The sequence below is a fragment of the Battus philenor genome, unplaced genomic scaffold (assembly GCF_028537555.1).
Source record: "Battus philenor isolate CCGP_79_NKW_IND1 unplaced genomic scaffold, ilBatPhil1.0.hap1 SCAF_17, whole genome shotgun sequence".
Lineage (NCBI taxonomy): Eukaryota > Metazoa > Arthropoda > Insecta > Lepidoptera > Papilionidae > Battus > Battus philenor.
In genome coordinates this window covers 9,283,795-9,301,588 of record NW_027181679.1, presented here as the reverse complement: position 1 = coordinate 9,301,588, position 17,794 = coordinate 9,283,795, and the positions used below count along the sequence as shown (strand labels likewise).

The 17,794-nt window shown below is 33.3% G+C and overlaps 1 protein-coding gene across 2 annotated transcripts in view; it reads right to left on the bottom strand.

Moving 5' to 3' along the window:
- Positions 1-15,623, bottom strand: part of sas (stranded at second) — a 63,895-nt gene extending 48,272 nt beyond the window's left edge. For both annotated transcript variants that reach the window (XM_068762862.1, XM_068762863.1), the window contains exon 1: positions 15,436-15,623. The gene's annotated coding sequence lies outside the window, so the exon portion shown is untranslated. The remainder of the gene's footprint in view (positions 1-15,435) is intronic.
- Between the last annotated feature and the right edge of the window lie 2,171 nt (positions 15,624-17,794).

Below are 17,794 nucleotides of genomic sequence, written 5' to 3'. Positions count from 1 at the left end.
GGAGGACAATCAATAAAAGAGCAATGGAAGCCTTATTTTCAACATTACCTTTTTAATTTTATATACGAAGTATTAATTCATAACATTAATTTTAGATAGATCAGATTGAAACTTATTATTAGAAAGATATTGCAAAAAATAACATCAAACGAACACCATGTAGTAAGTTTTTCAGATTTAATAAAGTACTTAGGAACAGTTGTCACGTAAACGCCATAAGACGACCACAGCTGCACGTTGGCCTTCTTCAAAGATTTCATAAAGGATCTGCTTTCAGGGTCTTCCAAAGACCTATCAGATAAGTTGTGTATTTTCTTGTATACGGTTTTACAACAGTCTTTCTAAATATAAATCCGATAAAGATTTCAAAAATTTAAGCTTATTGCTTGACATTTCTATTGATAATATTTTATACCAGAACGAAGCCATCAGCTTCTAAAATTCGTTTTTATACGCAAAAGGGACCTGTCTTAAGTCTTGATAATTAACCATGAAAATTAGTTTCTTTTACTCCGGTAATATACCGGTACATATCTCGCTCGGTATATCGTTCGCTACGAGCACAAGTCGAAGTCGATGCTGCCTATAAAAGAGATTTAAGCTAAAGGTCACCTGCACCTTAACCACCAGTTCCTGCGGTAAATGCAAATATCATTTGAGCAGCATTATAGATCCAGATTTGAAGTGGCAGATACCACATAGCACGCAGAATATGGCGGCCACTAGGGCCTTGAGGTTCTGGAGTGGAGACCATGGAACATCAAGGGCAGCGTAATATATTCGCTCACAAGGTAAACAAATGACCTTGTTAAAGTTAGACGCTGGATGCATACAGCTTCCAGCTAGTCCTATAGGAACTCTACGGGGAAGGTCCAGCTGTGGAAGTTCTATGGCTGAAATGATGATGATGACGATGATAGATCCAGTAGAAATGCTGCACAGGGTTTTTACAACGCTTCGTTAATATTTATTAAATATATCCACTAATCATATTGAAATCCTTGTTTATTAAGTCACTCTTCGTATAGAAAAAAAATCTTGTTGCTATTCGATTATAATTCCACTAGATCGTTAACAATGTACGGAACAAAAAGCAATTATAAACTTACAAATGAGATATTCACGTTGTGAGAATTATTAAAGCCGTAAATTGGTCATAATGACCTTTTCTATATAAAACTTTCTAACTTCTAACTATAATAATGAATATCACACATATTCAGAAAATTTTATTATCTGTGATGGAAGTACGCATTTGTGCTGATAGCGGTCGCTCCTTGTATTGCCAAATAAAAATATTTAAATCTTTAAAGGTACTGTTATATTAATTAATACGTAGTCTCTCGCTTCAGGCTCTGTATTTTTCTACCAGATTGAACTAGGAAGAAGGAGCTCCTTAACCTTTTAAGTGCCATGAGGACCGCCGGCTACCTCACTATTATACATAATGTGTGATATACATAATGTGTTATATTCATTCATAGAATGTAAAGATCCCAAATTTTCATATAAGGAAAGCCTACACTTGATATTTCCATTTGGCACCTAGGGAAGTCATGGCCAAAACAGCTTGGCCGTTAGAAGGTTAAAGGAACGAAAGTAACCTAGATGGACCAGTGCATTGGCAAGTGGAAGTGGCAGTGGCCATACAGCTCGCAGAACAGATGGCCGCTAAGGCCTAAAAGTTCTGGAGACCACGAAAGACCGTCAGGCGTATTGTTATTTTGACCGCTTTAATAAGGACTGAAAATCTATGAGATATACCCATCAGTGGACGTCTTAGAGCTTAAATAATGTTTACGTTGATTAAAAAACAAATCTTTAATTTAACTTAGTTTTTCGTTTTCGAACAATAATTATTTGTTATAAAAATTATTAATTTTCATATAATATGTCGTTATATCCCACAGAAGTAGACTTGAATAAGGAAGACTAAACAAATATTTTTAAATTCTTAACTCTTTAATTTCAATTGCTGTTAACCGTGCCATAGCTCCATTATTTATAATCCTAAACAAAAAAAAATCAACCGACGCTATATTCAATAGCAAATTTACGTTTGAATAAACATAATGAGTTATTTTCGTACTCTTATTTTTTCACAGTGAATGGTTGTTTTAACCAACTATAGTAAACAAATTTTGCTCTTTAAGAGCATTGAAAATGACAAACAATGGTAAAAGCTAATTATATTCTTAATTTATATATTTAATAGATGGTTTACATACATTATTATTGATATACTTATTTCACAATTATAGAAGCAACATGCATCCAGTGTCTAGTTCACGAATTAGGTCAGGTTAAAAATTTTCTGGCTATCTTCTATACTTCTTTTGTTTTTATTGTTTCATCATTATTATCATTTAAGCGATAAGACGTCCACTGATAGACATGGGTCTCCCCGATAAATTTCCAATAGGACATGTTAAAAGCGGCCAGGGTCTAGCGTCTTTCGACGAACTTAACAAGGTCATTTGGCCATCTTGCGGGAATTTTCTGGATGTGGGTTCAATAAGGATAATGTTTCACCATCTTCATCATAATATCAGTTCAGCCCACTGCTAGGCATTAGCTTCCCCCAAAGAATTGCACCATGATTGGCCTTCCGCTGCTCTCATCTAGCGACTTATTGCGACTTTAACTTTGTTGTCGGTCTACCTAGTGGAGGCTTACTCGCACCGCGTCTACCGCCTTATAGCCGCTACTCGAGAACCTTTTGGCCCCAACGGCTATGGTATACACGAGCGATCTACTCCGCCCACTGTCACTTCCTGATCTTAATTCTTCTGCGGATCTTCTCCTTTATTATTTGTTAGCGAATGTTTTTATATAAATAATTTAAATTATAGTAACTGAAGCAATAAGTGTTATAATGAATTATACCTATAGTGTATAATGGCAAATAAAATCTAAATGTAGTAGTTTATATAAAACCACACAAAATTCAAGTCATCTTAGCACAATCTGCGATGAATCCGGATCTAATAAACAATTTAAAATATCGTTATATTGAAGTTATGAAGCACACAACTTCACAAACCCAGTTAACATAACCACGAGGTGAAATCGCGACCGACGCAGAACTGGGCCGATTTCTTCACAACTCCGTCTTCCCACAGACTCGGGAAACCGCGGAGTTGTTCTTATATTGGTTTATATGTTCAATAAGTTCACACAAAAAGTAAAGAAATCATTTGAATAACTTTACCGATTCTTTTCCCGTTAAAATTTATATATTTTCGATTAATAAAATTGATGTACTATAAATAAACAATGTTGCAAAACCTGTCTCATCAACTTATTTATTGTGTGTCGTGTCACGTGTCGTATTAACTAGTTTATTGTTATCATTATATGTTAACTTTGTAAAAAGCAATAACAAAAATATAGATTACGCTGGCTAATAATAGCTACAAATTTAACAAAGGTTTGGCTTATTCGGGCATCCACGAATGCTAAACGCATTACAAGCTCGGGCCATAACTTATAATGTAATGCGTGTCTAAATCCCTTCTCCTTCTTCTTCTATGCGCTTTGTTACTCTATGAACAGTTCATCTAAACGATCTAAGAGATAGAGAGCCTTCCGTTCCAGTAAAATAAATAATGTAAAGGAACGTGTGGATGCCCTAAAGTAAGCGTCTCTGTCTCGCCTGTGGCGTTAAATAATAAAGCTGTAAATACCAACACGTTACAGCATTTCGTCATCATTGAATTTCCATTTCATTCGAAGGATGTCCAGTCAAATGGTCATAGGCTACCTCCATAGATTCCTAATAGGACCGGTTGGAAACGAGTTTAATCAAGCATCCTCTGACATCCTTAAAAACGCCGTCTGTCCACTTTGTGGATAGACATTCTAAGTTGTATTTGCTGGTCCGTAGTCCCTTATCTAGAATTTGAGGAGCAAGCGGCCATTAGTTAGACTGTTACCTCAACTTGCCGATCCACTGGGCTATGTCGGTTACTTACGATGGTCCAATAATTTATTCCGCAGTCATTCTTGATTCGATCTACAATAGTTATTATCAATGACAAAAATAAAATAATTTCTTATGGTAAAAAAGTGACTGTGACTTTTATAAGATATATTTTTACAGGAAGTTATAGGACTTCAAATTAAAATTGAGTTATAGGGCAGGTAATAGCTGACCACAGAAAATTATTTAATATCATTTTTCTTAAAAAAAGGTAAAGATGTATTTATTTTCAGTATGAGTTTCGACGACAAAGTCATAGTTAAAAAAAGAATATAACGGTATGTACGTAATTTATTTAAGTTTTAAAAACTACTTTTCGGCAATAATTTTATCATATGTGACAACCATTTTTTTTAATATTTTTTTCTGTGATTAGACATTACCTGTTCTATAACTGGCTCGATTTGATTTATGCATGCTGTATAATGATGATGATGATAACTAAATGACTATAAATGTATAGGTATATATATTCTAAAACATCAATCACTTCATAAAATGGTTGCGAACAAGGACATGTCGATGTTAGAGCTAAATATAGAATAAAGACGTAACTGTACTTACCTATTTGTAAGTAGTAACTAAAAAATAGCTATTTATAAAACATTTTGCAGTCACATCTTAAGCCAAAGCCAATTTGTATTTTAACGATCGCTCATTACGCTTGCACAAACAGAAGCAATTCCATCGTGATTGCCGACTATTTTAAGATTTCCACACAACACGGAGACGTAGTTTTCCCACGTGCTAACAATAGTAGGTCTCTCCCGCGGTTTTTCTCGACTAATCGGTCACCACAATGTTTCGTAACTTATTGTTCTGTGTAAGAGTTCATTGTTCGTGTATTTGTATAGTAACATGGTGATTTATAATCACGCTGTACACCACAGACACAAATTTTTTAAAATATATTTTAACAAGTATAATACAAATTACATTCATACATTTTTATTGTTACGATACCTAATAGATGTGATCGAATAAGTTTACTATCAAAATATACAGGATTTCCCATACATCAAAGGTCGAAAGAATTCATGCCACTTATTTATTAGAAACTTTATACATGCAGTAAAAAAATTATAGTTTATAGAAGAGGCACACGGTAACATGAAACTGGAAGTATTAGTTAGGTATTTCAGATTTTTTTATTAATTTTCAGGGCCTAGCCACTACTTGCCTTAATACCAGAATAGGTATTGACGTTGAATTATGGGACAACTTTTTAGATGTCTTATATGGTTGTGTATTTTGATGACTAGGTAATTGTAATCAACAGAATATAATTTTGGTATGAAGACTTCTCGTTTTAAATGAAATTAATCAGATTTCAATCTGTCCAAAGCGAAATATACGAGGAGATATTAATTCTAAAAAATGACATTATTTCTACCGTTACATCAACATTCCCATGTTTTGTGATAGGTAATATCTTTAGAACTTGTTGCATAACATTATGCTAATGACATTATATTATGCAGGCAATATAAGCCGAAGCTGCCAAAGTGCAATGTTATACTTGTGCGGCTGTGAAGGTTTTATGTAAAAATATTATATTATTGCTATTATATAAATCTTAAGTCATTACGAAACATCTTATACTCAAATGCGGAAATTGTTTATTGGAAAAGGAACAATATTATTAATATAAGTAGAAATCCTGGAAAATTTTGTTTATAAGTTAGTGTACTTTTTTACATTTATCAATAAATGAATAAAGAGACGAATGCTTGGAAAGGCAATAGGCAAGCTACATAATTCGGAATAGATGTACCTACGACATTGTTAAGACGCTCGATGAACCTGTTGCATTGGAAAACTACCGGGGAGGCTTAGGAACAGCGGTGGAAGTCCTATGACTCCAATGATGATGACAAAAGTTAGAAAAACATCATGTTTTTAAATCAGGAAACGACTTAGTTTATAAAAATGAATTAAAGTAAAAATTTCTACAAAAACAAAGAGAGCCGTGATTAAAATAAGCATAACAAAAATTTAAATAATGAACTGAAATTAAATTTAGATAATTTAATTAATTATAAAATAAAATTTTACTAGTACATCGGTACAGTTTCAAAAACACTTACCCATACGGGTTGATTGTTTATCGGTGTAAAAACTTTAAAGCGGTGAAGATATTTTTACTTTTATCAGTAAAATCTTTTACATTTATTTACGATCGTACCTGTATATAGTGATTGCTTTGTAATGTATTACATTCATTTATTTATTTTATTGGAATGCCAATAACTTCAGGCATAGCAAATTCAGCATGGACAGATAGTAAAGTATAATAAATTTTTAATTGTAGTAATTCGAATTTTGAAAACGCTTTTGCTTATTATATTATCATTACGTTATTTATTATTTCGCACCTTTGAAGCTTTCTCAGGTATAACCGTTCTAAAATATTTAAAAAAAGTGACATACCGCGAGCAGGTTGATGACAATCGAAAAAGGTCAGTGCAGCTTTCCCTTGTAACTGTCGGTTACATAAATTCACCTTTTAGTTTTATAATAATTCCATTAATGTATTATTTGATACAAGGATTTTTTATTGTGTTTTTTTTAATCATATAATTAGGGAAGGTCTATGACTAGAAGTGAACGAAATTTTTCATATTCACAATTAATATGCTCTATAGCGATCTTACATATATGCTAAAGAATTAATACATACGTTGAATATGAATTTACAAAAGAATATACATGCATTAAACGGTCAAAGGATAATAAATGAATGAATTGTTAATTATGTTATTGACAAAAAAATTGTTCTTTTTTTTATAATTATTTAGACGGCCAAGCACCAAAGAGATTACGACATTCCTATAAGGAGGTCAATACAACAGTTCCGGTTTTCCCACGGAACGCAAATTGAGCTGCTAATTATTTTTTATAAGACGCCATTACAAATACCCTTTACAAAACTGGCTCCAAAAATACGTCTACATCAGTAAATCTCAAAGCGATGCAAAACGATGAATTCATGGAATATACGGAACCGGGCTGTTGAGAATGCGGTCATTTACACTCGTAAGTAATTTCTTGTTGGCACAGTTGTCCGACACTGTTATAAGACCGCTTTAGTATATTTTTTTTACAGCAAACCATTTATAATAAACAGGTATTTACCGTGAAATTATACCATATTTAATTATGGTTGTAATAAAACCGAAAGTGTTTTTTTTTAAATTAATTTACTGTCGTATTTTATATTTACAAACTCTAATTGGACATCTTGATATATGTATACATTTGCATAACCTATAAACTTCAGGTGTCCAATAAAATTAAGAATAAGAGAAATTAACTTAATTTAAGCACGTGATGATACTGTATACAATATACTTTAAAACTCAAATAGAGAAATATTAAAAATAAACAAATAGTTCCACTAAGCAATATTGTACTAGAAAACAAAAATACACTACATTTTCTGTACAAAATAAAATATATTTAAAAAATCTAGTTTTACATAATTGAACAAGGATTGAATGTGAGTTTGTCTAGATTTTAACGTCACCATCTTTTTAGCCGAACGACGTGCACCACTGGACATGGCCCCACGGATTTTTAATAAGACCAGTTGGAAGCGGCCTCCGTCAGTGTCGTCACTGTCGCTGAAGGTCATCTGTCCCACCTTGTACGTGAAAGTCCAACGCTTGCCGGTCCGTGGTCATCATTCCAGACCTTAAAGCCCCAGCGGCTCGATTTTAACAGGATTGTTTTCAATATATTTTTCGTGTTAAAAAACTTTTGTTTTGTTTTAAAATCAAAATGATCGTGTACTATATATACATTAGAAGTTTATAATATATTTATTTATATATGTTTCTTTTTAATTTTTCCCTAAACTAACTTTTCTACGTTAACTCAACCAAAAATCACAGTTTAATTCTGTAATAATTTGCCTTTACTATTTAGTAATTTATTAAATTTAATTTTGATAACTGAACAATCAGCAATTTGTCAGAGTTTCAAGACGAAAACGAATTAAGAAATTTTCTTATTATGTTCATCTATCAAATTTTTTCCGTGAATGTATTTCCAATTTTATCACAAAACAATAGTTTTTCATTACAGTATTTTTAAGTAAGGATTTTTGATTTCTCTTCAAGATCGAATCAGGATTAAGGAGATCCGTAAACAGAGGAAAATAATTGACTCCTTGCGGATTGGGAGGTAAAATGGAAGAGCCCGATAGCGCGTTAAACAGGTGGCCACTGGGTCCGCAAGGTTCTCAAATGGAGTCCAAGAACCGGTAAGCACAGCACAGAACGTTCACCTAGAAAGTGGACAAATGACCTTGTTAGGGTCGTCGATAAACACTTGATGCTTCGCTTCCAACTGGTGCTTTCGGAAATAAATCTGTAAAGAGATATCAGAAGTGCACGGACGTTCTACAAATGCTTTTATTTTAAATTATAAAATGTTAAAGATCGTAAAAGGTTTTATCATATCTAAGCCGTTTGAAACGTGATACACTCGTATTACTGTTTTTGTGATTTAGCGGAATCTTAGTTTCATTACAACCATAAATAGTATTGTGGAGGTTGGTCGATGTTTTATTCATCGTATGTCTGAATATTATTCAAATTACATCAAACATAAAGATGTCAATTATAGGACACTAGATTATAATTTAATACTTAGTAGACTTATTTATATATTTTAAATAGGCATGCCAACTGCAAAACATTATACGTTTACACTAATTTGGTATAACATTGTTCAATTTAAATATGTTTGCAGTATTGTATATTGCCCAGGATTATTTATGCAGCTAGCTTATATCTAAGCTTTAATAAACTAATACATCAGAAAAATATAAAAGGCACTCTTCTTCTTTTTAGTCGATAGACGCCCTCTTCAAGTCGTCCACTTCCGAACCTTTCGGCCGCAAAAATAATAATAAAATATGACACATAAAATTTCACTTAAATGAACTCTATACATTGTGCTAGCGTTATTATTAAGACTGTAGAGCAAAAGCTGAAAGTGCATTTAATTTTGCAATATTTTTTATTTTAGGTTCACAACTAGATCAGGCATTTAAAAATACGATTATATCTCTCTCTTATAACAAACAACATTTTAAAATTCATATATACAACAATAATGTTAAACGTAATTGTCATAGTTTCCTATTCTCAGCATTACAGCATTCTGAAGTAGCTTACTACTTACAGTCTTAAAATAATTAACGATTTCAAGGTACGTACGCGAATAAAGATATGAATATATTTGAAAGTAAAGGTTTTAAATATAGTTTTTTTAATAGCTTGGGTCATGAACTCAGGTGTTCACTGGCGCCGCGTACGGGCATAGCGAGATAGCCAGGTCATTCCCCGTTTAGGCAAGCCCAACTCGCCCACCGACGACATTTGCATGTAAATTCGCGCCGTGTGAGTTGACGTTCTGAACATTGAACAGGCATCGGAGTCGCACGGCTATGGCATATTGATAAACTGCATGACCGTTTTAGGGTTGCCCGGAAAAAAATTCGGCGAGTTTTCAAAACGGGTTAAATGTTTCTTGGTCTGGTGTTTTTAGTTATTTGAAGTGTAATATAACTTGATATAAAACTTTAAAATCAGTATGTATAAGATCTAAGATAACGCTTGAACATGATACAAAACAGTTTTGATTTCTTAACAAACTGCGCTTATAAAAATTCAAATAATAAAATTTAGTAATCACAAGATTGAAGAAAGAAGAAAGGATAACAGTTCATATAACATATTTATACATTAAGAAAAATGTGAATAATTTTATTTTTATCCAATTTTATTCTTAAATTATTAAAATATTTCGTTCTGAAACAGATTTATAACTTGAAAATGTTTCACACTACATATAGGATTTTATTATTTTTCTATTTGATTAACTTTTCAATAAGAGTATATTGTGTAAAAGTGTAAACATTCACCAACAAGAGTTACTTAATTTATAATTTTAAAGAGTAAAACTGTAAATATAATATATACTATATACACCTAAGTTGTTATAATGAAAATAATGTTAGAGTTTGAGATGTACAAACCCAAGTACACTAAGTAAAAAAGTACAACCGGTCTTTTTGAAACTTGAAGGGTTTTTTGGAAGTTTAAAGTGGACTTCATATGATGATTATTTAGTTCATCAACCCCAATACGATTTCGGAAAAAAGTAAAGTCTAGAACCGACTAAGCAGTATTCAGTCTTGAATATATGTGTTGGTAGTAATGAGGGTCCGTTACATGATCGCCAGGACATGCCCTTATGAGAAAAAAATCATTGATGAAAGAGAATTTTTTTTTTAAATCGGAACGGTAAGAATCGAATTGACGGTTGACTCCAGTAAAAGGATGACATTGTAAGTGTCACGAAATAAACGTAATGAATCTTTCATTACTTTCCGTGCATACCGTTATCGGCACGAAAAGCGTAATTCTAGTTTTTTCACGATTATTTACCGCAAAAAGTATATGCGATTAATTTAACGGTGTAAAAACATTGCGACAATGTGTACAGACCGAGAGAACGGCCACGCGACGTCTTGCATATTTGTGTCGTCACTAATTTCTGTTTTTATAATTTTGTACGATAACAGTGAATCTGTTATGATGAGTTAACTCAATTTTTTTATTAAATAAGCATGTCCATAAATATGCCAATAAGCCTAAAAATTGGCTTATTTTAGTATGAATTTTAACTTGTAATTTATAAGAAGAGTTACAGTTACATAAAAAATTTTGAAAAGAAAAATTGTTTAGTCGTAGTAAAAAATTGAGCGTCAGAGACGACGAACGACAAAGAATTTTTAAAAAGTTTTAACCTCTATCCGCCTTATGACTAAATTTTGGTTTAATTTCACGATGACAGCGATTTTTTAAATATGTAGGAGAGCCCGTATAAAGTTGTTACTTAAATTGCGAGGGGGTAAGTCAACTGACAGAGGATTTCAAAAAGTTAATATTACAAATAGATGCCGGGGGTCAATAAATCACCAGAAATTTTAGGTTATTATTTAATACTTCATAATTATCATAAGAGTTAACATATAGGCAACCATCTTATATTCCCAAGGCTTACTTCTATGAACGTATTTTTCGTCATTCAACGAAAACATGTATAAAAATAGAGCGACAAAAACATGTCTGTGAAACATAACGTCTAAATTTTTCCTTCAGTTTAAACTAGGTCTATACAACTTAAGTATAAACAAAAGTTTAAGCGTAACTTGTCTACATGTCTATGTTCCACTTACAATACAAATGGTTCGCTTTCCTCTCAGCTATAGTGGTAAACTTTTGAGGTAACTATTTATAACACATCTAACAATATTAGTTTTAACTTTTATCCCACTTATAAAGTGAAACACTGTCAACCTTAAAAAAGGGAGGCGTCTATTATGATCCAAATATACACTGCTATTACATTAATTAAAATAAAACAACAATTCGTCAATATTCTAAACCGTTGGGACCTTAAAGTTCTGGAGGCAATAAACCGACAAGCGAAACGTAGGATGTTCAAGCACAATGTGGACAGATGACCTTGTTAAGATCGACTGAAGACCGTGTATAAGGGCCGCTTTTAAATGGGCCTAGTGGAAACCTATGGGAGAAGCCTATGTCCAGCAGTGAACGTCTTGCGGCTGAAATGATTATCAGGTTGATGATAAAAGTCCTACACAGACCGTCGTTATCGTCAAGGTCACGGGAAAGCGCAAGATCGCTCATTGTGGCGATCTTTGGCGGAAGCCTACACCTTGCAGTGGATGTCAATCAGCTGACATGAAGGTGATGATATATAAACAAAAAAAACATGTTTCCAAAGACTCCATCTTATGGCCCTAACACCAATCATTAATACGTAAATTTTCGATCGTCATAGTTGAATAAGTTACGATTTAATGAAATAATATTAAGTAGAAAGATGGACGATGGCACCCCTGAGCCGATAGCTTCGTCCACCGTTCGTTTAACCTCATATTTATTTCTCACACGCCGCCCGCGACGCCGAGTTCACTTCAAACAATCCGATCGCAAGTTACTCGAGTGTGCCTAACAGTTTTTCTTTTTGGAGCGTAAACAGAGGTGTTATGTAAATGCTTCAACGCGCAGCGTGGAATATCTGAGAAATCTCAACTAAAATTTTGTATACAAATCTATATAACAAGTGATAGAACAGTACAAGAGTCATAAACCTTCCGGAGATTTTTTTTCACATTTCGCTTAATTTATATCATGAACCAAATTGAATGTCTGCACATTAATGGAATTAAAATTTAACTTTAAACTGTGTATCTCATTTATCAACAAGTATCTTTAAAGCTTTTACACCTATTCTCGATCACTTTCTAAAATGATCACTCTGAAATATGTTACATTAATTTATTTTTTCTTAAGGAATGCGATACACCATTAACTTCTTTCTCTATAGTTTGCAGGAACAGTTAGTAAGCAATAATTGATTTTTATGTGTAGTAATTCGAATATTGAAAACGATTTTATTATATTATCATTAAGTTGTTTATTATTTCTGAAATTACTGATTTTTAAATAGCATGTACCATGCATTGATTGACAGCGAATCAGATGTTCATTCACTCTTTTAAACCTACTTCTAATCAATCTGTATATTTCATAAAGAAGCACTATTAAAATCTTCAATTATTATTAAGTTTTGCAGATATGTACAAAAATTAAAAGCATTCTACGGCTATTTAAATCCGTAAACACAACGGTACTATGGCTGATTAGCCACTCAAGAGTTCCTTAACTGCATTAAGCTACTGTTATTATTCATAGCATAATTATTATTAATAGCACGTCACTATGTATCGACAGTTATTTGTGACGTATAATTGAATACATGTAACGTTTCCCACACGATTGCGTTGGACTGAAGTGTTATTTTATATTGTGTACTGTTATACTTATTTCATTTACTATATTAATTCATATTATTATCGCCACACTATCATTTACATAGACCACTTGTTTTTGTCGGAAGAGCCTAATTTGCTCTCCTATAATCGCATTCATCAACTTAAACCTTTGAGAATTCCAAGAGAGCGATTCGAGAAGAGTCAATAAACGTAAACGGTTTTTTTTCGAGTAGTGGAAAATTCTCAATATTATTCTTCATCTTTTTAGATAATAAGCGCCCATTGCAAGGCATATACATCCTAAATATGACCACAATAATCATTCTTGTGTTGTCCGCTTCTAGTGACTTTCTGCAGCCTTGACTACGTTGTCGGTTTTCTTAATGCATACCCACGCCGCTTCTACGGGTTCGTGGTGAACACGCACGATTTTCCGCCTCCAACGGTCATCGGTTACAAGAACCATGTACCCCGTCCCACATCACCTAGGACGGTGACTTTGGTTCTTCTACGGATCTTCGCATTTCGATCCCGCATCAAAATTCTGAGCAAAGCTCTCTTCATTATTCTGTGGGTAAACTTGAGCCTTATGAAACACATCGTAAGCGACGATATCACGGATCCATGTATCATCACTGACTGACTTTGTCTTCAGGAATTGCGGTACTTTGGACAAGGAAGTGTTTCGATTCTTTCCGAAAGCTGTTCATTCGAGTAGCATTCGGCGAGTGATTTCTTTTTAGCAAAAGGATTTTCAAAGTTTTATTATCACTTAAAAAATCTTTCATTTTTTGTTAGGGATTTTTAATATTTTTTGTTAAACAGAGATAAAACATTGATACATGATTAAATACTTAGAAGAAAATCCCGTAAAGCCATATAGAATTATATTTATAATTTACCAAATTAAAAAATAAGCAAATTATCATACTTATAAAAATATATTTTCAAATAAAAATAAATATTTTTGTAGAAACTAACAAAACTGGCAATTTGTTATATTACATTGAAAATGTAGTAATAAATGAATGTGAACAAAAGTAAATATTCCCATGTCTTTGGAATTCGGTTTAAAAATTTAAAAAAAGACTTAACTGATACACCTGTCATTGAAATTCACCTTACAACGGTTATTTGACTTCCGACCCTAAGTTTGGAATGTTGGCTCGATTTAACATGTCGTAAAACATATATGAACAATATTCAAGTATTTTGATTCTATTGCTTATAAAACAAATAATGTTTTATTTGTATTATTTGACATTGCAACTGTTTACCTACGGCAAAGGTAATTATCGTGAATAAATAACCTTAACTGAGGACAAAAAATCCCTTCAACACGCGGCGCAACACATGAGTCGATCTCTAGAGTACGAAAATATTAGAATGCTGACAATAAAATTATATAAATAGCATAGCATTTACAAAGAAAACATGTAATATTAAAATTTAACTTAACTTGAATTTTTAGCTATCAAATCTACAAAGACATACGGTTATTTCTATAGCCTAACAAATTATTGTTTTTAAAACTTACTAAAATACTCCGTTCCAAGTGACCCACGCTAGGTGACATGTACATAAACTAAGTATACTCTATGTGATAGAATTCAACACACATGGTTCTTGTTAGCTATAATAAAGAAATTTCCTTTATTGAAAAAAAAAAACTTAACTTTTATTTTACTTCGAAGGGAGAAATACATTGATAACGTAAAAATTTATATGTCTATTACAACTGATAAAATATTTGTGATAATCTGTCAAAAATTTTAGTTAAATATTAATGATGTTGATATGGTCGTTTGTCGGTTCAGTCCATAGACGCCCACTGCAAGATATAGGCCTCCGCCAAAGATATCTATGGGAGTAAATATCAGGAAATACGCTCGTGAGACTGAATGACGTTCGCAGTGTGGCATTATGGTAAACAGAGGACGCTGCTGATCATCCTCTGCAACCTTGTTTATGTGGCAATGTTTTAAAATTAATGCACAAAATGTATATTATATAACATTTTATAATCGAATCCGCGACCTACGATTTCAAGTCTCATTCCTCTACCGCTGTGCTACCGCATATGACGACAATGTCGTACAATGTTTAGACTGATTAATTATATCATTCATCATTGCAAAAATTTAAAATGGAATTCGTGCGTTCGTGCGGATATAAATATTGACGATGTTTAAACCGAATTAATAATAATATCTTTTCAGATAGTTCGTGACTTTCTAATCAGTTATAAAATAATCTTAAATCAATTCAGAGATATCAGTTTTATAAATTCACATTATTATAAATTTTAATCGCGCCTTTATTAAGTCCCGTCCGTGTCGTTAAAGATTTTAACTTATAATAAATCATAAATGTCTGCTCAGAAGTGAAACTGGCCCCAAAACGGATAGATGCCAGTGGGTAAAGTTTACGCTGTAGTCATCAACGCACGGAACTAGGTGAAATGCAAACCGAGAGAAACCTTTCTAAGAAGCGCTCGAATGGAGATGAAACGATGCATCGCACCTTAAACCCCTGTTGGACCGACATTAATGTATTAAATCGCTTAAAAACATACCGGTCACTGGTTGAAAAACACTCCGAATGCACTTTTAAACAAAATTTATAAATGAAATAGTGTAGTTTTTTATCTGAGCACAATTAGAACACAAGTGTTTATAACAATAGTCGAAATTTCAATGATATATGCGAAACTTAAAACGTTAACACGTATTTCCAAGTAAAAAATGTAACACGCGTTGTGTAGAGGCGACGCACCGAATAACACTGACTAACTCGTCGGAGCCGCAACCGGTCCGAGATTTCTCCCCGTAAACATCGAAAGCGCGCTTCCGAGCCTTTCTTTGCTCGTGGCGAAATGTAAACTGTACCAATTGTTTTCGAATTAAAATCACTCGAAATTATTTTGACAGATCATATTGTATTATATTAATTCCTTAAATTACATGTAAGTGTGCTTAAAATAATCTGTAATTGTCCAAATACTGAAAGTATTTGGACAATTGTAGGAATGAGAGGAGTACAAAAACTGAAGTACTTTTACGACATTAAAACCTATTTTATAATTTTAAGACTACATCGAACAATTGCAAACCATTTAAATGGTTTGTATAGTATTTAATCACATAAAAAAATCTCCTTATGCAATGCAACATAAATATTGTATTAATATTTCAGATTTCAGATTATCAGATTTAGCTTATAATAAAAATAGTTGGAACTATCAGATGTCATTAATTATTAGATGAGATTCAATGGGTACTTCCCCTTAATATACCTCTGTTCAACTTACCGGACCTTCTCAAGAAAAATCTACAGCACAATCTTTTGATGAGTTGGCCCGGCACATTGTCCTAAATCTCAAGGCATTTAACGGTCTGTAGCATTTGGGCAGCGACTTGAAATAAAATAATGTACCAACACAATATATAATTGAGTAAAACTTCCAAATTGTATTGTTAATATGTATAAATTTTAGCTGTATTCACCTATAAGAGAAAATTGTGTAAGAAAAAAGGTAAAAAATTATAAAACGCTGTCGTGCCTCGTAGCTGGGAGAAGAAAGATCCGTATCAAATAGCGGCAACCCTTTCCCAACTGCCTGCGTTTAGTAAAAGCGAAAAAATAATATTTAAAAAAAAAAAACACTAGCGATACAAATTAGAATTAATAAAAAAATGGGTACTTCCCCATATTACATGTAACATCCCTTATATCCTTTCTAACATTCATTTATATATATTGTGATTTATATACGCTATGAGAAGAACGCCAGAAGAGGAAAATTGGGTAGAAATTAGAATCAGATTGAGCTCCCGTGTAATAGCATCATTCAACTCAAAATCACAGTTAAAACGTCCTGACGTAAGAGGCCTCAACGAGCCATGAAGAGAGTTTGCTCGGGATTTCTATTCGAGATCAAATCAGGAATCAGGAGGCCCACAGAAAAATAAACGTTACACACAGCCCAGCGGGTTAACAAGTTGAAATGATACGGGCAGATCACACAGTGCGCGGAACAGATGGCCACTGGAGCCTTAAGATTCTGTAGTGAAGACCAGGGATCGGCAAGCGCGGCCTGAGGCGTCCATCTAGAAGTTGAGCAGAAGACTTTGTCAAGGTCGTAGAAGAATGCAAGAAGCCAGCCGGTTTCAACCGTTTATATTGGAAATTAATGGAGGTGACCCATGTCTAGAAGTGGATGTCCTACGATTAAATGATTTTAAAGCCGATAGAAAATTCGATTTACGCCAAGTTTTAAAAAGATAAATAAATAATGATAAACATCGATCAAAATAAACGATCCTGATTACGAAAATTAATGGTAGTGGTAAGCCGATCAAAAGGCTTTCTTCAAACTCAACATTGGGTGACGTTCGCGCGTCAAGACGAAGTCGGCCAAGGCGCTCTACCCAACTCCGGGAGCTAAGGCCGCGTGATTCAAACATTGCGTTACCGAATACATTATCCAAGCGCGGCTCCTGTAATTTCCAGTACGTCATAATCGTTTCTAAGGTCAACATATTCTAATGTTTCGCCTAACCTGTTTAAACTTGCCTAATGAAGGATTACACTTATAAACTGCTCATCTCTATATTTAACATCTAGGACGGAAAAGTCATAAATACTACGATCATTCTTATTAAAATTAGCAAGGTTGTCTGCTTTAGTCAAAGAAAAAATAATGACGCATTTGTACAAAATTTGACAGTCATCTATTAATAGATAGTGGTTGACGGCAATGTTGCATTTAAATTTACTGCAAGAGAAACTCAAAAAGTCACTGAGCTATCAAACAGCCTTCGTGTACACGTGGTTCTATTTCACACATGACTACTTGACAGCGATATATTCAGATGACTGACACATAGAGTGGCCCTTAGCCATACAAATTTGGTAGGCATCAACAGGTAGCT